Below are 21054 nucleotides of genomic sequence, written 5' to 3'. Positions count from 1 at the left end.
GAAGGAGTTTTTCAGTCAAGGAAACCTAAAGAATTCATCACCACTAATATGGCCTTATAAAAGATATTAGGGGCTTCCGGCCAAGATGGAGGCATAGGTGGACATACTGTGCCTCCTTGCACAACCAAAAGAAGGACAACAACAATTTAAAAACAAAAAAATGAAAGGATTTCTTAGGCTCTGCCAAGGAAGAAATGCCAATCAGCCAAAAAATTAGGCAGTACAGAGCTTTATTGAGGTTTGCGGACCCGGGCGAGATTCTCTGGTCCACAGAGTGGGCTGAGGAAGTCGAGCCCAAGCAGGGAATATGGTGGGGTTTCATGCACTAAATCCTGGTTGGCTCCCCTCGGGGGGTAGGGATTGGTCTCCTCGAAAAAAGTGGCAATCCATCATTGGTGGTTCCCCTCGGGCCGAGGTTGCCAGGCGGATATCCCTGCCCATACTGACAAAAACAACCAGAACTGACAGAAAATTGAACTGTATGGAAGTCTGACAATCAAGGAGATAAAGAAGAAACATTCATACAAAGTGGTAGGAGGGGTTGAGACAGACAGCTAGGGCAGAGAGGACTCAAAGGAAGGTGGCAGCTGTCGGACCCAGGGAGATGGTGGATTGTGGAGCTGGGTGGGCAAGGCCACAAGTAGCAGACCCCACAGCCCACATTCGCGCAGAGATAAACTGGGAGGAATGGCGGGGGACCGAAGCAGACCCCACAACCCAGGGCTCCAGCTCGGGGAAATAGTCTCAAACCTCTGATTGAAAACACCCATGGGGGTTGAGGCAGCAGTGGGAAAGACTCCCAGCCTCACAGGAGAGTTCGTTGGAGAGATGCACAGTGGCCTAGAGCGTGCACAAGCCCACCTGCTTAGGAATCAGCACTGGATGGCCCTAGTTTGACTGTGGGTAGCAGAGGGAGTGACTGAAATCCAGCAGAGAGTGGAGCAAGCGCCATTGCTCCCTCTCGGCCCCTCCCCCACTTACAGCGTCACAGTGCAGTGACCAGCATTACCCCACCCTAGTGAACACCTAAGGCTCCACCCCTTGACATAACAGGCACGCCAAGGCAAAAAAAGAAAAAAAAAAGGCACAAATGAAAGAACAGATCAAAGCCCCAGCAAAAATACAACTAAGCAAGGAAGAGATAGCCAACCTTTCGGATGCACAGTTCAAAACACTGGTAATCAGGAAGATTACAGAATTGGTTGAATTTGGTCGCAAATTAGATGAAAAAATGAAGGCTATGCTAAAGAGAAACAAAGGAAAATGTACAGGGAGCCAATAGTGATGGGAAGGAAACTGGGACTCAAATCAATGGTGTGGACCAGAAGGAAGAAAGAAACATCCAACCAGAAAAGAATGAAGAAACAAGAATTCAGGAAAATGAGGAGAGGCTTAGGAACCTCCAGGACATCTTGAAACATTCCAACATCTGAATTGTAGGGGTACCAGAAGGAGAAGAGGAAGAACAAAAAATTGAAAACTTATTTGAACAAATAATGGAGAACTTCCCTAATCTGGCTAAGGAAATAGACTCCCAGGAAGTCCAGGAAGCTCAGAGAGTACCAAAGAAGTTGGACCCGAGGAAGCACACACCAAGGCACATCATAATTACATTACCCAAGATTAAACAGAAGGAGAGAATCTTAAAAGCTACAAGAGAAAAGGAGACAATTACTGACAAAGGAGTTCCTATTAGACTGTCAGCTGATTTCTCCAAAGAGACGTTACAGGCAAGAAGGGGCTGCCAAGAAGTATTCCAAGTCATGAAAGGCAAGGACCTACATCCAAGATTACTGTATCCAGGAAAGCTATCATTTAGAATGGAAGGGCAGATAAAGTGCTTCTCAGATAAGGTCAAGTTAAAGGAGTTCATCATTACCAAGCCCTTATTATAGGAAATGTTAAAGGGATTTATCTAAGAAAAAGAAGATAAAAATATGAACAGTAAAAATGACAGCAAACTCACAGTTATTAACAACCACACTTAAACAAAAACAAAAGCAAACTAAGCAAACAACTAGAACAGGACAGAAGCACAGAAATGGAGATCACGTGGAGGGTTATCAACAGGGGAGTGGGAGGGGGAGAGAGGGGGAAAAGGCACACAGAATAAGTAGCATAAATGGTAGGTAGAAAATAGACAGAAGGAGGGTAATAATAGTATAGGAAATGAAGAAGCCAAAGAACTTATAAGTATGACACATGGACACAAACTATGGGGGGGGGGGGGGAATGTGGTAAGGAAGGGGTGGACAGGATGGAGTGGAGTGAAAGGGGGGAAATGAGACAACTGTAATTGTATAATCAATATATATGTATACATATGTATTTTTTATTTTTTAAAAATTTTTACTGTTATTCAATTACAGTTGTCTGCATTTTCTCCCCATCCCTCCACCCCACCCCATCCAAACCAACCTCCCTCCCCCACCTCCACGCTCCATCCTCTCCCTTGATTTTTCCCATGTGTCCTTATAGTAGCTCATGTAATCCCCTCTCCCCACTGTCCCCTTCCCACTCCCATCTGGCTATTGTTAGATTGTTCTTAACTTCAATGTCTCTGGTTATATTTTGTTTGCTTTTTTCTTCTGTTGATTACGTTCCAGTTAAAGGTGATATCATATGGTATTTGTCCCTCACCGTCTGGCTTATTTCACTTGGCATAATGATCTCCAGTTCCATCCATGCTGCAAAAAGGGTATAACCTCCTTCTTTCTCTCTGCTGCATAGAATTCCATTGTGTAAATGTACCCTAGATTTTGGAACCACTCATTTGCTGATGTGCACTTAGGTTCCTTCCAGTACTTGGCTATTGTAAACTGTGCTGCCATGAACGTTGGGGTGCATAGGTTCTTTTGGATTAGTGTTTCAGGATTCTTAGGGTATAATCCCAGCAGCAGAATTGCTGGGTCAAAGGGCAGTTCCATTTTTAGTTTTCTGAGGAAATTCCATACTGTTTTCCACAGTGGCCTCACCAGTCTACATTCCCACCAACAGTGCACTAGGGTTCCTTTTTCTCAGAATCCTCTCCAACATTTGTTTGTTGATTTGTTTATGTTGGCCACTCTGACTGGGGTGAGATGGTACCTCATTGTGGTTTTAATTTGCATCTCTCTGATGGCTAGAGATGCTGAGCATCTTTTCATATGTCTCTGGGCCCTCTGTATGTCTTCCTTGGAGAAGTGTCTGTTCAAGTCATTTGCCCATTTTTTAATTGGGTTGTTTGTCTTCCTTGAGTGCAGTCGTGTGAGTTCTTTATATATTTTGGAGTCAGGCCCTTGTCTCAGGTATCATTAGCAAATATGCTTTCCCGTATGTTTCCCATACTGTTGGTTTTCTTTTTATTTTAATGCTGTTTTCTTTAGCCATGCAGAAGCTTTTTATTTTGATGAGGTTCCATTTGTTTATTCTTTCCTTTATGTCCCTTGCTTTAGGGAACATGTCTGTGAGGATGTTGCTGTGTGAAATGTCTGAGATTTTCCTGCCAATGTTTTCCTCTAGGACTTTTATGGTGTTACTACTTATATTTAAGTCTTTCATCCACCTTGAATTTATTTTTCTGTATGGTTTAAGTTGGTGATTGAGTTTTATTTTTTTGCACGTAGCTGTCCAGATCACCCAAAACCATTTGTTGAAGAGGCTATTTTTGCTCCATTTTATGATCTTGCCTCCTTGGTCAAATGTTAATTGACTGTAGAGACTTGGGTTTATTTCTGGGTTTTCTGTTCTGCTCCATTGGTCTATGTGCCTGTTCTTATGTCAGTACCAGGCTGTTTTGATTACACTGACCTTTTAATACAGTTTGATATCAGGTATTGTGATCCCTCCTGCTTTGTTCTTCCTCCTCAAAATTGCTGTAGCTATTTGGGGTCGTTTATGGTTCCATATGAATTTCTGAAATGTTTGTTCTACATCTGTGAAATATGTCATGGGCACTTTAATAGGAATTTCATTGAAACTATAAATCAGTTTGAGTAATATAGCCATTTTGATGATGTTAATTCTTCCAATCCATGAGCATGTACATGCTTCCATTTGTTTTTTTCTTTAATTTCTTTCTTCAGTGTTGTGTAGTTTTCTGAGTACAGGTCTTTAACCTCCTTGGTTAGGTTTATTCCTAAGTAGTTTGTTTTTCTTGTTGCTATATGAAATGGGATCTTTTCCCTGATTTCTGTTTCTGCTGTTTCATTGTTGGTATACACAAATGCCTTTTATGTCTGATAATTGACTTTGTATCTGGCTGTTTTTCCAAATTTGTTTATTAGGTTGAATCGTTTTTTGGTGGAGTTTATAGGATTTTCCATGTACACTGTCATGTCATCTCTAAACAATGACAATTTCGTTTCATCCTTTCCAATTTGGATGCCTTTTCTTTCTTTTTCTTGTCTGATTGCTGTGGCTAGGACTTCCAATAGTATGTTGAATAGGAGTGGTGAGAGAGGGCATCTTTGTCTTCTTCCTGATCTTAGTGGGAAAGCTCTAAGTTTTTGTCCATTGAGTATGATGGTGGCTGTATGTCTCTCATATATGGCCTTTATTATGTTGAGGAATGCTCCCTCTACTCCCACTTTGCTGAATATTTTAATCATAAATGGGTGTTCTATCTTATCAAATGCTTTTTCTGCATCTATTGCTAGGATCATGTGATTTTTGTCTTTAGTTTTCTCTATGTCATCTATTGTGTTTATTGATTTGCAAATATTGTACCACGCATGACTCCCTGGAATGAATCTCACTGGATCACAATGTATGATATGTTTAATGTATTGTTGGATGGGGTTTGCGAATATTTTGTTGAGGATTTTAGCATTATGTTTATCAACGATATTGGTCTGAAGTTTTCTTTCTTTGTTATGTCTTTATCTGGTTTTGGGATTAGGATGATGTTGGCTTCATCAAACGAGTTTGGGAGTCTTCCATCTTCTTGAATTTTTTGAAATAATCTGTGGAGGATGGGGGTTAACTCTCCCTTAAGTGCTCTGTAGAATTCTCCTGTGAAACTGTGTGGTCCAGGGCTTTTGTGTGTTGGAAGCTTTTTCATTACTGTTTCAATTTATTGAGGTGTTATTGGTCTGTCCAGGCTTTCTTCTTCTACATTCAGTTTTGGAAGGTTATATTTTCTAGATATTTGTGCATTTCATCTAGGTTTTCAAATTTCTTGGCATATAATTTTTCGTAGTAATTTCTTACAATCCTCTGTATTTCTGTGTTATCAGTTGTAGTGTCTCCTCTTTCATTTCTGATTGTGTTTATTTGGGTCCTCTCTCTTTTTTCTTGATGGGCCTGCTTAAAGGCTTGTCAATTTTGCTCATCTTCTCAAAGAACCAGCTCCTGGATTTATTGATCCTTAAAATTGTGCTTTTAGTCTCTATGTCATTTAGTTCTGCTCTGATCTTGGTTATTTCCTTCCTTCTACTTGCTCTGGGTTGTCTTTGTTGTTGTTCTTCGAGTTCTTGTAGGTATACAATTAGGCTGTTTATTTCAGATGTTTCTATTCTTTTTAGGTAGGCCTGTATTGCTATGAACTTCCCTCTCAGGACTGCCCTTGCTTTGTCCCATAGGTGTTAGATTGCTGTGAGTTCATTTACATTTGTTTCCAGAAAGTTTTTGATTTCTTCCCTAATCTCATTCTTCACCCATGAATTTTTCAATAGCATGCTATTCAACCTCCATGTTTTTGAGTGTTTTGGGTTTTTTTCCTTGAGATTTCTTTCTAGTTTCAGTCCCTTGTGGTCGGAGAAAATGCTTGATATGATTTCAGCTTTCCTGAACTTGTTGAGGCTTGCTTTGTGTCCTATCATGTGGTCTCTTTTTGAAAATGTTCAATGTATATTTGGAAAGAATGTGTTTTTTGTTTCTTTGGGATGAAAAGCTCTCTATATATCAGTTAAGTCCATTTCATCTAGGGTATTGATAAGTGACACAATATTTTTGTGGATATTTTGTTTGGAAGATCTGTCCATTTTTGACAGTGGGGTGTTAAAATCCCCTACTATAATTGTGTTGCTGTCAATATCTTTCTTGAAGTCCTCCAAGATTGTCTTTATGTATTTGGGTGCTCCTATGTTGGGTGCATATATATTTACAATGTTTATGTCTTCTTGGTGCATTATTCCTTTGAGTATTATGAAGTGACCTTCTGGGTCTGTCTTTATGGCCCGTTTTTAAAGTCTATTTTGTCTGACATGAGTATTGCTACCCCTGCTTTTTTTCCTGTCCATTTGCTTGGAAAATTTGTTTCTAGCCCTTCATTTTCAGTCTGTGTAGGTCTTTTGTCCTGGGATGGGTCTCTTGTAGGCAGCATGTGTATGGGTCATACTTTCTTATCCATTCAGCTATTCTATTCTATGTCTTTTGATTGGAGCATTTAGTCCATTTACATTAAAGGTTATTATTGATAGGTACTTATTCATTGCCATTTTTTTGTACCTGTGTTCCTCTCTCTCTCTCTCTCTCTTTTCCTTCTTTTCCTTTAAACAATCCATTTGGCATCTCTTGGAGAGCTGGTTTGGTGGAAGAGTATTCTTTTAGACTTCTTTTGTCTGGGAACCTCCTTATTTGGCCTTCTATCTTGTTTGAGAGCCTTGCTGGGTGAAGTAGCCTTGGTTGCAGGCACCTGGTTCCCATTACTTGGAATATTTTTTGCTATTCTCTTCTGGCTTGGAACGTTTCCATTGAGAAGTCAGCTGCTAACCTTATTGGGGCTCCCTTTTATGTTACTTACTGTTTCTCCCTTGCTGCCTTTAAGATTCTCTCTTTTCCTTCGAATTTTGCCATTATAATTATGCTGTGTCTTGCAGCGGGCCTCTTTGGGTTCCTCTTGCTTGGGACTCTGTGTTTCCTGGATTTGTGTGACTTTTTCTCTCCTCAGATTTGGGAAGTTTTCCATCATTACTTTTTCAAGCAGGCTTTCTGTCCCTTGCTCTTCTTCTTCTCCTTCTGGTATCCCTATTATACGGATATTATTATGTTTCATGTTGTCCTGCATTTCCCTTAACCCGTCTTCATTCTTTCTGAGCCTATTTTCCTTTTCTTGCTCATTCTGGGTGTTTTTTGCTACCTCGTCCTCCAGTTCACTGATCCGATCCTCTGCTTCATCAAGCCTGCTTTTGATTCCTTCTACTGTGTTCTTCAGTTCAGAAATTGTATTCTTCATTTCCTCTTGGCCCTTGTTGATAGTTTCTATATCCTTTTTCATGTTGATATAGTTTGCAGTGAGTTCATTGTATTTTCCCTGTAGTTTCTGACAATTCTCTGTGAGCTCATTAAGCTTCCTTATAACCAATGCTTTGAACTCAATATCTGATAGTTGACTTGCCTCTTTTTCATTTAGCATTCTTTCTGAGACTTCCTCCTTTCCTTTCATTTGGGGATTGTTTCTTTGTCTTCCCATTGTTGGTGAGACTCTTCCTGTTAGCCTCTGCTTCTTAAGTTTCTCTGTCTCGCCCCCTGCATTGATGGTGTAAACTTCTGTGGTAGAATACCTGTGCGATTCAGTGGTATAGTCTCCCTGATCTACCAAGTTTGCTGATCTTGGGCTGTGGTTTATGTTGGCTCTGTGTATGTCTTTAGTTTTTGGTTGTTGTTGGGTCTGTCTTTGGTGTGTCCTTCCCACCAGCTGGTTTTTTGGGGGTCAGTCTGTCCCCCTTATCTTGTTTTCTGTTGTACAGGTGTGGTCAGGTTGTGTTGGAGCTGGTTCTTCCATGTGTACACAGTTTTCATGCTTTTGTCTTGCTCTTGTTCAGTTGTTTGTTCTGAGTAATTTCTGCACTATTTAGTTGTATTTTCAGATAGGTCCTCGGTTGAGTTACTGTGTCTTTCACTCCCTCCTTCACCTTCTTCTGTTCTTATCTCTTGGTGTTTCATTTGTTGGTCAATTCCCTCTTCTAGGAGGTATCATGGTGTTCACAGCTTCTACATACTCTTTTTGGGGTTTTTTTTTTGTGTGTGTGTGATAGGGTGTAAAGGGAAAGCGAAATGGTTTAAGACAGCAGGAGAGAGTTCTATGATATTTCAAGTACCAGCCCTTAGAGAAGAGATAGGAGATCCTTTGGATATGTATAATGTTAACCATAAGAATTCACCCACCTAGCCACTTTTTAGAAAGAGTGGAAAGAAGATAAGACTCTTGTTGTGCGGGGAAAGGATTGAGTTGGATCTAGAAAGCTGTGAGCTTGTGGGAGGTCAAATTATGAAGTAAAGTGAGAGTAAGGGTAGAAGATAGGTGTAATGTGTGAGAAAATAGAGTTAACCACACCAGAAATAAAGTTCAGGAAACAGTGAAGTGGACTGAGATCTGGGAGGGGTTCTATGTAGTATTTACAAATGTATGAAACAGCTATTATTTATAATAGTAATGGAGCAACAATCATATGACAGAATCTATGTGATCTGGATAATAAGAATATGAAGCGTAGGATGTAAAATAGTATGCTCGTGGAAACCAAGTGAAGTGAGGACAGTTAATTAACAACACACTATGAAAGAGAGAACAAGAGGAAACCAGTCAAACAATGCAAATTAACCCATGAAGCGAAGAAGACTAAACAGAAAGAAGAGATATACAAAAATACTAATAAAAAGAGTGATGTAAGAAAAATGAAAAGAATAATAATAGAAATATACAATAACTTGCATGTTCTCTGGAGTAACAAAGTGAAATTTGTTGCACTGTATCAGCTGTTGGGATGCCCCTCTTTGGGTCCAAATCTGGTCTTTTCACAGTTCCAGGTTTTATTGTCTCACTTGTGGGTATTTAAAAAAAAAGATGCAAGGAAGAAGAGATATAAAGGGAGAGAAAGAAGGAGTAGAACAAGAAAGAAGGAAAGAGAGGAAGAAGGTGTGAAAAGAAAGAAAAAAATAATAATAAAGAATTAGTTTAAAAAAGAGAGAGGAAAAAAACAAAAAAAACAAACAAACAAAAAATGAGCCTCCTGGCCTCAAACTGGTCAAGCCAGTTTTGCTGGTCTTTTTGGCTGCAGCCAACTCAGGGGGCCTAACCCAGCTCTTCTCCAGTCCTAACCAGCACTAGGGCAGCCTCAGGCCGAGCTCTCCAGCAGCCCCTGACCCACAAGTTCAGGCACTCACCCTCCTCCTGACTGTATGGGCGGGGCCTTCCATGATGTGCACTCCCCTCAGTGCCTGTGGTCTCAGGCCCACCTCCCCTCCGAGGTGTGCACTCTCCCTGGTGCTTCAGATTTGGCCTTGATACCCTGCACATCCCTGTAGGATTGCCCAGCGGCCGGGTGGAGAGAAGACTGGAGCTGTTGCTGCAAGAGAATTTCCCAAACTGCCCCCAAGTGTCTTTTTCTTTTTGAGAAAATCCTCCTGCTCAATCCTGCCACCCCATACAAGGAAGGGCCTGTCCTCTCACACAGCCCACCTCTCCAGCTAGACCAGGAACTGTCCAGGTCAGGGCCCCACAGGGCCCAACTGTCAACTCTCCCTAGCCAGCACCCACAGTCTCCGTGGGTTTACCACTTTGTCCTTATTCCCCTCCCTGCGACTTCAAGCTACCAGGTCTCTCTCGGTGCTGCTCAAGCCTTGTTTGGCAGGGGAGGGAGCCATTAACTGGGCTCAATCCCAGGAGTCCTGCAGCAGGCCCAGTGGCCGCGGTTCTGGGGCTTCAGTTGCCCTGGTCCCCAGGCTGGTCCCAGGGACCCTTTTGTCCTGAAGTGATCACCTGACTGTCTGTTTTTTCAGTGTCCTCTATACTTTTTGGTCTCCTATCTTCATAAACGCAGGGGTACTGTTGGCTGTTCGCTTTGTTCCTCTGTAGATCAGCTAGGTGTTTCACCCATGTGCAGGGGGAAGTGGACTCCCCTCCCACCTATCTCCCTGCCATCTAGCTACAGCAATCTTAATAAAGAAGAACAAAGCTGGAGGTGTCATGCTCTCAAATTATACTACAAAGATATAAGCAATCAAAACAGTACGATATTGACTTAAAAGCAGACACAAAAGTCATTGAAATATATTTAAGAGCCCAGAAATAAGCCCACTCATTTATATATACTGGATCTTAGCCAAAAGGCTGAGAAGTGATTCTCCACACATATATGTACAAATAATTTATGATAAAGATGCCAAGAATATACAATGGGGAAAGGACAATTTCTGCAGTAAATGGTATTGGGAAAACTGGACAGCTACATGCAAAAGAATAAAACTAGACCACTAACTTATATTATACAAAAAATTAACTAAAAATGGATTAAAAACTTGACTGTAAGACCTGAACCATAAAATTCTTAGAAAAAACATATGCAATAAGCTTGTAACATTAATCATAGCAATATTTTATCAGATGACTCCAAAGCAAGGGAAACAAAACATAAATAACCAAATGGAACTACAGCAAAATAAAAAGTTTCTGCACAGTGAAGAAAACCACCAACAAAATGAAAAGGCAACCTACTAATAGGATAAGATATTTGCAAATGATATATTTCATAAGGGGTTAATATCCAAAATATATAAAGATCACATACAACCAATTAACATAAAGACAAATAACACAGTTTAAAAAACAGGCAGAAGATCTGTAGTTGTAGCAAAGAAAGACAAACACTATTTGATTTCACCCATGAATGAAATCTGAAAAAAAACCTAAATAAAACATACAAACAGAACAAAACAAAAACAAACTCATAGATACAGAGAACAGTCTGGTGGTTACCCAGGGGAAGATGATTGGGGGAAGGGCAAAAGGGTTAAAGGGAGCAATTATATGATGATGGGTGGTGACTAGACGTACAATAATAAACACTATGCAGTGTACATAAATACCGAATTATAATGTAAACCTAAAATATATATAATCTTGTATACCAATATTATCACAATAAGAATGTCAATCCTAATAACAATAAAACAATCATTAAACACAACATACAACAAAATATTTAAGCCTATAGATTTAAAAAAATTATATAAGAATTGAGAAAGCTTAAAATATAAGAAATTTATAGACAGAAAAACAATTATTTTACATTTGTGTAAATTAAATTTTAATTTTGATTAGTAAACAGAATTCTAATTATTCATTTTTAAAAGTTTTGATTTTTAAAGAAGATGTAAAGAAATAGGAAAACATTCCATGTTCATGGATCAGAAGATTTAATTAACATTGTTAAGATGGCAATACTTGCTAAACTGATTTACGGGTTTAATGTGAATTTTTCACACTCTTAGCTGACTTCTTTGTAGAATTGACAAGCTGATTCTAGATAACATGTGGAATTGCAAGAGTCTTAGTATGTGAGGCTATCAGAAGTCTGTAACTTGGGAAAGGGCTTTTACCTGCTCATGCTGGCAGCCTGATCTTGGACTTCCATCCTCTAGAACCGTGAGAAATACATTTCTTTTTATAAACCACCCAGTCCATGGAATTTTGTTATAGCAACCCAAACAGACTAAGACAAAAATGTTCTAACATTGACTGTGGGTGATGGTTGCACAAACCTGTGAACTAAAAATCATTGAATTGCTTTCAGTTGATTAAGTGGTTGTTTGGTATGTGAATTATATCTCAATTAAGCTGTTAAAAGTTGGAAAGTGTGAGGAGAGAGTCTGTAGCTACATCCAGTTCTTCAATAGGTCTGGTGTTCAAAAAAGACCATTTCAGAAGGACTGACATAGGCAGATTTTCTGTGGGGTACCATGGGTTTCAAGGTCTTTGAGCAAAACTTCATTTGTTTCTCTCACTTGAAAGACATTTAGGTAGGTAAAAATTTGATATTTCAACCCTTAAGCTGGGAGGAAGAGGAAGAAACAAGCAGCTAGAAGAGCAGCTATTCTGAGGGACTAATGATTCATTACACCTGGCCAGAGTATAGCCCCTCACTGTGCACATTCACCTCCCAGCTTTGAGCCATCAAAAGTCAGCAGCCACTTGTGCTTGACATAAATTTTATTTGAACTTGATATTGACTTCAGAACCATTTGGCAAGATATTAAGCCACTTCATATTTCACCAATATGAAATACTGAATTCCTCCCCGCTAGTGGTTTTCAACTTGAGCTGTAGTTTAGAATCATCTGAGGAGCTTTGTAAAAGAGAGTAATGCCTGGCCTCCAGGCAAATTGAAATCAAATCACTTTTGGAGTAAGACCTGGGCATCTGACTCTTTTACAAACCCCACAGGTGATTCTAAAGCACCGTGAGGCCTGAGGATCACTCCACATAGGCAGGGAGATAATGCAGTTCCCCCACTAAACTGAAGATCTGTAAGAATTTGACATCTCAAATGTACATCCTCTATCCAGAGATCCAGACACTCAATAATGTCATTATTGTTTACAGTTTTGATGGGACATAAACTGTCATCTAATCCAATTGTCTTAGTCTTCAGATGTGTAAAGAACCCCAAAGATGTGAGGGTCTTGCCAAGGCTGTCTGATTTAGCCCTTGTCCCCAAAAGACTAGGAAATATTCTCAGGCTGGATTCTGAAGAGTAGTACTGTGCTCCATTCCCTTCAAAGAAGGTGGCTATTGCAGAACAGGTCAGGAATGCAGCTACCTTTCTAGCTATGCCTCTCTTCATCTAACTCTGAAGCCTTGTTCGAATTCGGTTACACCAGCAGATAACAGAGAGTGGCCTGGGAGGGCTAATGACACCACAGTGAGATTGCATGAAACATGCTACCCTGATCAAAATGTCAGCTCCCCACAACAAAATGGGGTGATCAAAACACTGGAATAAATGCATGAAATATTCATGAATTACTAAGAGCACCTGCATGAAGACTTTTGAGTGAACACTGTATAGTATTTAAAAGGAGTTTAAAATAGTTCCATGGAAACATAAACTTTCTTGGTTGTACTCACTTCAGCTTTTTCTTTTGTTGCCCCCTCCCAAAAAGGCAAAGTTGCACATGTTTGTTCAGCAGCTTAAAGCTGTCATACCAGAAATTCCATCCCATCAAGACTAATGGAATACGAAACGTGATTTGTTTTCAAAGCAGCAGATTCATAAAAGTAAAAACATGCTCAGTGTCTATAATGAATAATAAGAGTAAGGTTACCTCAACAAGCAGTAATTAGAGCAAAGATCCAATCACAGAATGACAATGCACCTTTTTCTAGTCTATTTTAGTCCCAGAGATAAAAACAAACAAACAAACAAAAACAAAACAGGATTGTCCAGCCACGTAGTTAGAAGTGGAACCAAGGTGCAGAAATAAAGTGCTGCTGTTTTTACCCAAATCCCATGTTTTCCTCACAAATATTAACCCACCTCAGTTTTATTATTAATCTGTTTCATTACATGGTTTACTTTATAATAAAATATATTCCCCTCAGTAATATGTGCTGGATGCCTGTTAGTGTCCCCTACTTATGGAGATACAACAGTCTCATGGATGCAGAAGGCATGGGCTGCTGGTAGAATTAAGAATCTCACTGCTCTGGTTCCTACCGAAGGAGACCACCAACTGGCTGGTCCCAAATTCAGCTCTTCTCTTAGGGATACCTTTCACCACAGAACCCATTCAAACTCAAGAACCCTGTGAAGCCAGCTAGCTCACTTAGTGATCTAGGCAACACATTTACTTTAGAGGAAATGCAAAGAAACTCTATTGCTCAAAGTCAAATGCTTTATAGCAGCTTTAGTGAGGGGCGTATGTGTATGAAGTGAACAGCAGATAAAGAAACCATTTGGTTAAACCAAATTTTAATGGTGGGTGAGCTGAGAAGTTTGTGGCCATGTGGTGAGATGCAGAATGTGAGGACCCTGTCTGTATCCTAGAGATTACTCAAAATAACTTTTTGGAGAAAATCTTAGTCCTCCTTGCTATATGCCTCCTCTCTCATAGAGGAGTTAATCTATGCCAAGGCCAGTTGGCTACATATCACATGCAGCCACGGACAGAACTTGGAACTGCCCTTTGACTCAGTGCTATTTATAGGGGAAAGGAGAGCACATGATCTACCAGCTCTCTCTCCCATCTCTGTTGCTAAGGTCCTACTGATCCTTTTCTTATTGGGTGTAGTCACTCTGTGCATGTGAGAGGTACAGGTCGAGGAGAACAGCCCCCTAGTACACAGGCCCTGCACGCTTTGTAAGAAGTCAAACTCCAAGAATATATTCTGTGCCCCAGCATTTATTTAAATCTAGGCCCTGGATTGAGCCAGCAGTGCACATGAAGCAAGATAAATGCTTGCTTCTCTCCCCAGCTCTTGGTGAGCTTCTTCCTGGAAGCTCTGAGGAAGCCAGCCTGCCTCCAGAAGAATCACGGTTGCCACAGAAGAACTACAAAGAGGGCTGTGTGGTCTTTACTTGGCAAGACTCCAAAAGGAAACAGGGCATAGTGTTATGCCAGGAAAGGCAGAAGGTTTTGGGTATCCCATCCCAAAAGGGGTCCATAGACTAAGGTAAGAAGAGAGAAGATGAGGCATGACCTTGGGGTGGGTGAGGGAATAATGAGAGCTGAGTGGGGAGGAAGAAAGGGCAAGGAAAGCCTAAGGATCCTTTGGTGGACCGCATCCGAGAACCAGACAGTCTGGACACCATGCACCCAACTCATTTACTCACTTAGTAAATACTTGTTGAGTGACTACCATGTGCAAGGTTCTGTTCTAAGCACTGGGGACTCGGCAGTGAACAAAAGAAACCAAACCTTTGGTTATCACAGGCTTACATTTCAGGGAGGTGAGGGGAAGACTAAGAATAAACAGGCAAGGTTTTTCTGTCATACCCACTTCCCTTGGTTAATAGACTTTCTGGAAGGCTTCCTATTCCTCACTCAGTAAGAGGAGGTGCTCCAACCTAAGTCCAGAGATATCTTGGGGTCCCGGTACAACCCCAGCATGTCTGTGAGCCCCACCTCCATTTCATAGAGTGAGGGTCTCAATGCCAGAAAGTGATGGCAGGTTGGAAGCAGAGGTGCCAGTGCCTGGTTTTGGCAGGGCCTGGACAGGGGACAAATCCACTGTCCTTGATATGATGCTTATTCACCCTGGGTACTCTTGACGATTATCCAAACTGCCCATTGGCACTATGCCAGCAACCTTCCTTTAAAGAGAAAATGAATACTCTCCCTGTGGGCTGGCTTTTCCTGCAGCATTCCTGTCATCTCTGAGGCTCTGTGAGAAGCACCATGGTATATTTAGTAGGAACCAAATATACTTACAAAATAAGGTGATCAAGTGAAGGAACTTGATCACCTTATTCTGTAATTTCTCTTTTCTTAGGAGAAAAGTCTCTGTTCTCAGCACCAGGAATGGCACTTCTGAGCACTGCTGGGCACATTATATATGGACATGGTGAGTCACAAAACTGAGGTCTAATCTTTACATTGTCCAGTAGAAAGCTCAGAGCCTAATTTTTGCACCAGAAAATGTACAGGACACCCAGCAAGTACTTTGTGAACCAATTTACTCCTGATTTATCTTTTTCTATTTATTTTCTTCATTCCACTGTTGTCATTCACCCACTTTAACTGTATCTTACCATGAAGATCCCTGCAAGATTCTGCTCAAGTACTGTCCTAGGAAGCCTTCTCTGAAAGTCCGAATATGACTGACCTCTCTCTGCTTGAGCGCCCACAGATCTCTGGACTGCACCTCCCCATCAGACCTCATGGAGCAGTCCAGCCTGGCCCCAGAAATGTGCCAAATGAATTCACAAGTGAACAAGCTCACAACTTTGTGAACCTTGAGAAAGGAGACACCTGCAAAGAAGGCTCCTGGTGGCTAACCAGGCTCAAATTAAAGAATAAACAAAACAAAACAAAAATGGAGCCAAGCAGCCATTTCTGCACAGGTTCCTCTCATGCAAACCACACTTCAGGGAGAAGCCAGCACTGAACTACCTGCCTCTGCACTGAACTGCTACTTGCACTGTTTCTGCCATCCTAGCCAGCCCTTATAAAGGAGTTCCTGGAATCCTATTTCAACCAATAGGACTAAGGCTTTTCCCATCCAATCAGAGCTGCACAGTTCTGACCAACCAGAGTGGCTCTATTCTGACCATCCAGGACAGTGTCTTTTGGACCAATCAAACTGCCAGGATTTAGAGTCCTCATGCAAATCAGGGCCAGACCAATCAGGGGCCTGGGTCAGGGACTTCTGTCCACATAAGCCACCTCCCCTTTGGCTGTGGAGCTTACTTCCACTTTCCACTTTCCACTGAAGACTGAAGAATGCATCTCCCTGGCTGAGCAGAAACACCAAAGATGTCTCCCAGGAGCAAAACAGACTAGTCTGACACAGAATGGGAGGAGCAGACCAGCATAGCACAAAGCAGACAGGCAGGAAATATAGCAGACCACTGAGGAGCAGAGCTGACCAGCTAGAGAGGGGCCTGGCCCCAGAGTACCCTCACAGCTGTTGGCACTGAATAAACTTCCTTCCTTCACTACACCTCACATTGGGGATTCCTACTGGCATTGAATTGGCATCAACAACTACCAATTAACACCTTAATATTGAATACATGGCAGGAAGTTCATCCCTGTAAATGAATACTTCACTTTCAAGTATAGTAATTATAAGATTAACACAGAAGGAGGGGAAGGAAGGGAATGAAGGGAAGGTAGTGAAGAAAGGAGCTCAAGGGCTGGACCAGCAGGTACAGTTTTTAACAAGAGCTGCAATCTATTCTATGCCAAACCCTGTGTTAAATTCTTGACTCACATGTGATTAAGCTTAATATCCATTGTACAGATGTGGAAACTGAGGTTAGGTAATTTTTGAGGAGTGTGCTTGAGATGTTAGATAGGAGGGATTCAGTGCAGTGGGTTGTGGAGGCAAGCTAATTCAGACCAACAACTACCTGTTTTTTGCAATGGCCACACACAGAGAAATGTTTTGGGGAGAAGCTGGAGAGGGAGGCAGGAGGCTTCTTGGGGTCACCATGAAGAGTAGGCATGGGAGCCAAAGGCAGTGTAGGGAGTACCTAAGGAATCCAGTGTTAGAAGGTAGCTCTGGCAGAGACAAAGACTGGTGGGTGGACAGGGCAACAAGCAGGTTAGAGGGAGCAGAGAGCCACCTGGGTGGGCCAGCCATCAAGTGGTGGACCAGGAGAGGCTGGCCACCATGCAGGTTTCAGGCCCATTCCAGGCACTTTTGGTTCAATGTGTGGCTTTTTCTCAGCAGGAAATTCAGAGCCCTGCCTGTCTCTGAGTGTGCCATCTCAGGGATGAACACAAAAGTCAACAAATAAAAAAACACCTGGCTTTGTTTCTGGTCAGGTCTCACGTCTGATGTGGGATAGGGAATTCCAGCTGTGGGGGCCGTGCCTGCCTGGGGGTAGCTGGAGTGGTACTGGATGTCAGCTGGTCAAGGGGCTGTCCAGCTGTCTCCAGGCTTGGTGTGTGGGGGCTGGGCCTGGTCATGGTCCTCTGGTGGCAAAGGAATCGCTATAGAGAGGTACCTGGTTGGAACCAGGATTGCATGCAACCAACCCTTTTGGTTTCCCAGCCACCCTATGCATTGGCCAGAAAGCTGCTAAGGGGGATCTCCCCTGTGCCCTGGGCCACCTGCCCCAGTCCACCAACTGGGAGCTATACCATGAGGCCATTGGCTTTTAGTGAGGGAATTGACATTTCCAGGCTGCTGGCAGTGATCAGATTTTGGATTTGGAGACATTGCTCATTTTTGCAATACACTCACTTTATTTTGGGAGAATCCCTAGGACGGACAATTTAATTACCAATAAAAGCGGGGAGGAATTAGAGATAAGTGCTCTGCCTTTGAAAGAAATGTAAGTCACCATGAATGTAAATGCAGTGGCTGCAGACAGAGGTGGTGAATTAGTCATGTGAATTGGGTGTCTTCCTAATCAGAGTGCTCTTGAAAAGTTGGCAAATGTTCTTCCTAAACATGTATTTCATTGGGCTCTGGGTAAACCCCATGGTGCTGAGATGTGATGTGTGTTGTGGACCATAGGACCCTTCTGGCTACACCCTGATGCTGTGGCTTTGGTCTACACAGAACAACATGGATGTCTGCTCTCAGTTATGTCAGGAAGATCAAACAGGATTTTCCTGGAGGGAAGGACACACTCTGGACAGAGGGACTGAAGACTTTCAGACTTCAATGGAACCAAGACATGTGGCAGGAAGAGGGGTCAACTGGCCCCAGCCTTTGGATAGGCCAGCATTGAAGCAGCAGCTCTATGCCTATGGGTGCCAGGTGTAGAGAGTAATGAAAGAGCCCTCTGCCCAAGCTTGGGGCACATAGGTATCATATGGAGGGCAGCAACATGAGGAAATGTGCCATGGCACAGGGGGACAGGCAGGGCCCAGCAGCAGCCAGTGTGGAAATTAGAGGTGGGCCCAGGGAGTGTGGAAACAGCAGATGTTCCCTCCAGGTGGGTTGGAGGGATCGGGGAGAGAGCCCCGGAAGCCAGGAGTTACTGTCCAGCTAGAAGGGTATTAGGGTTTGGTTAGTAAAAGAACTTTGGCTTCATCTTGTGGCCCAACTAGGAGGAGACATACCAGTCACAGTTCTTAGATCAAATTAACAACAGAGTAAAATTCACATTTCTGTGGCCTAGCAGAGTCTATGTAGTGCTCTCATAGTCTGCATCTCACTTAATCTTTTAAAAGAAGTCCAGGACAGAATAATGTAATGACACTAGGAAGATAAGTACAGCTTTCTGAGGTTGTGTTTTTTCTTTTGCAAAATGGGGCTGATGACAACCACCTTAAGGACACTTTTCTGAATTATGAGGGTTAGACAGGTATGGTTATTAACCACCTTTGTTACTAGGCTACTAACAAGTTTTATGACCATGGCAAACTACTAACTTTATTAATCCTTCCAAACAAGGAATCATTAAAGTTTTTATTTTATTTTTAAGTATATTTTATTGATTGTGCTATTATAGTTGTCCCATTTTTCCTCCCGCTTATTGCCCTCCACCTGGTACCCACATTCCCTCCAGCATTCCTCCCCACCATAGTTCATGTCTATGGGTCATACATATAAGTTCTTTGGCTTCTCCATTTCCTATACTATTGTTAACCTCCCCCTGTCTATTTTGTACCTACCAATTATGCTTATTATTCCCCGTACTTCACCCCCCCCATTTTCCGTCCTCCCCCTCCCCTCTTATAACCCTCCATGTGATCTCCACTTGTGATTCTATTCCTGCTTTAGTTGTTTGCTTAGTTTGTTTTTGTTTAGGTTCAGTTGTTGATAGTTGTGAGTTTGTTTTCATTTTACCGCTTATAGTTTTGAACTTCTTTTCTAAGATAAGTCCCTTTAACATTTCATAAAATAAGGGCTTGGTGATGATAAACTCCTTTAACTTACCTTATATGGGAAGCACTTTATTTATCCTTCCATTTTAAATGATAGCTTTGCTGGGTAGAGTAATCTTGGATGTAGGTCCTTGCCTTTCATGACTTTGAATACTTCTTTCCAGCCCCTTATTGCCTATAAGTTCTCTTTTGAGAAATCAGCTGATATTCTTATGGGAACTCCTTTGTAGGTAACTGTCTCTTTTCCTCTTGCTGCTTTTAAGATTCTCTCTTATTTTTAATCTTGGGTAATGTAATTATGATGTGTTTTGGTGTGTTCCTCTTTGGGTCCAACTTCTTTGGGATTTTCTGAGCTTCCTGAACTTGTATGTCCATTTGCTTCACCAGATTGAGGAAATTTGCCTTCATTATTTTTTCATTTAAGTTTTCAATTTCTTGCTCTTCCTCTTCTCCTTCTGGAGCCCCTATATGATTTGGATGCTGGAATATTTAAAGTTGTCCCAGAGGTTCCTAAGCCTCTCCTCATGTTTTTGAATTCTTGTTTCTTCATTCTGTTCTGCTTGAATGTTCATTTCTTCCTTCTGTTCCAAATTGTTGATTTGACTCTGTTTCCTTCCCTTCCCTGTTGGTTCCCTGCATATTTTTCTTTATTTTACTTTGTAAAGCCTTCACTTCTTCCTTTATTTTGGAGCAATAGTCAATCATTTTTCTGAGCATCCTGATTACCAGTGTTTTGAACTATGCATCTGATAGTTTGGCCATCTCCTCGTGGCTTAGTTCTTTTTCTGACATTTTGATCTACTCTTTCTTTTGGGCCATATATTTAAAAATATATTTATTGATAATGCTATTACAGTAGTCCCATTTCCCCCCTTTCACTCCACTCCATCCTGTCCACCCCTCCCTCCCACATTCCCCCCTATAGTTCATGTCCATGGGTCATACATATAAGTTCTTTGGCTTCTACATTTCCTACACCATTCTTACCCTCCCCCTGTCTATTTTCCACCTATCATCTATGCTACTTATTCTCTGTACCTTTCCCCCCCTCCCCCTCCCACTCCCCTGTTGATAACCCTCCATGTGAGCTCCTTTCTGTGGTTCCGTTCCTGTTCTAATTGTTTGCTTAGTTTGCTTTTGTTTTAGGTGTGGTTGTTAATAACTGTGAGTTTGCTGTCATTTTTACTGTTCCTATTTTTTATCTTCTTTTTATTAGATAAGTCCCTTTAACATTTCATATAGTAAAGGCTTGGTGATGATGAACTCCTTTAACTTGACATTGTCTGAGAAGCACTTTATCTTCCCTTCCATTCTAAATGATAGCTTTGCTGGATAGAGCAATCTTGGATGTAGGTCCTTGCCTTTCATGACTTGGAATACTTCTTTCCAGCCCCTTCTTGCCTGTAAGGTCTCTTTTGAGAAATCAGCTGACAGTCTTATGGGAACTCCTTTGTAGATAACTCTCTCCTTTTCCTTGCTGCTTTTAAGATTCTCTCCTTATCTTTAATCTTGGGTAATGTTATTATGATGTGCCTTGGTGTGTTCCTCTTTGGGTCCAACTTCTTTGGAACTCTCTGAGCTTCCTGGACTTCCTGGAAGTCTATTTCCTTTGCCAGATTGGGGGAGTTCTCCTTCATTATTGTTCAAATAAGTTTTCAATTTTTTCTTCTTCCTCTTCTCCTTGTGGTACCCCTATAATTCAGATGTTGGAACATTTAAAGATGTCCTAGAGGTTCCTAAGCCTCTCCTCATTTTTTTGAATTCTTGTTTCTTCATTCTTTTCTGGTTGGATGTTTCTTTCTTCCTTCTGGTCCACAGTGTTGATTTGAGTTCCAGTTTCCTTTA

Source organism: Desmodus rotundus, chromosome 3 (genome assembly GCF_022682495.2).
Source record: "Desmodus rotundus isolate HL8 chromosome 3, HLdesRot8A.1, whole genome shotgun sequence".
Taxonomy (NCBI): Eukaryota; Metazoa; Chordata; class Mammalia; order Chiroptera; family Phyllostomidae; genus Desmodus; species Desmodus rotundus.
Note: the sequence above shows the minus strand (reverse complement) of the source record.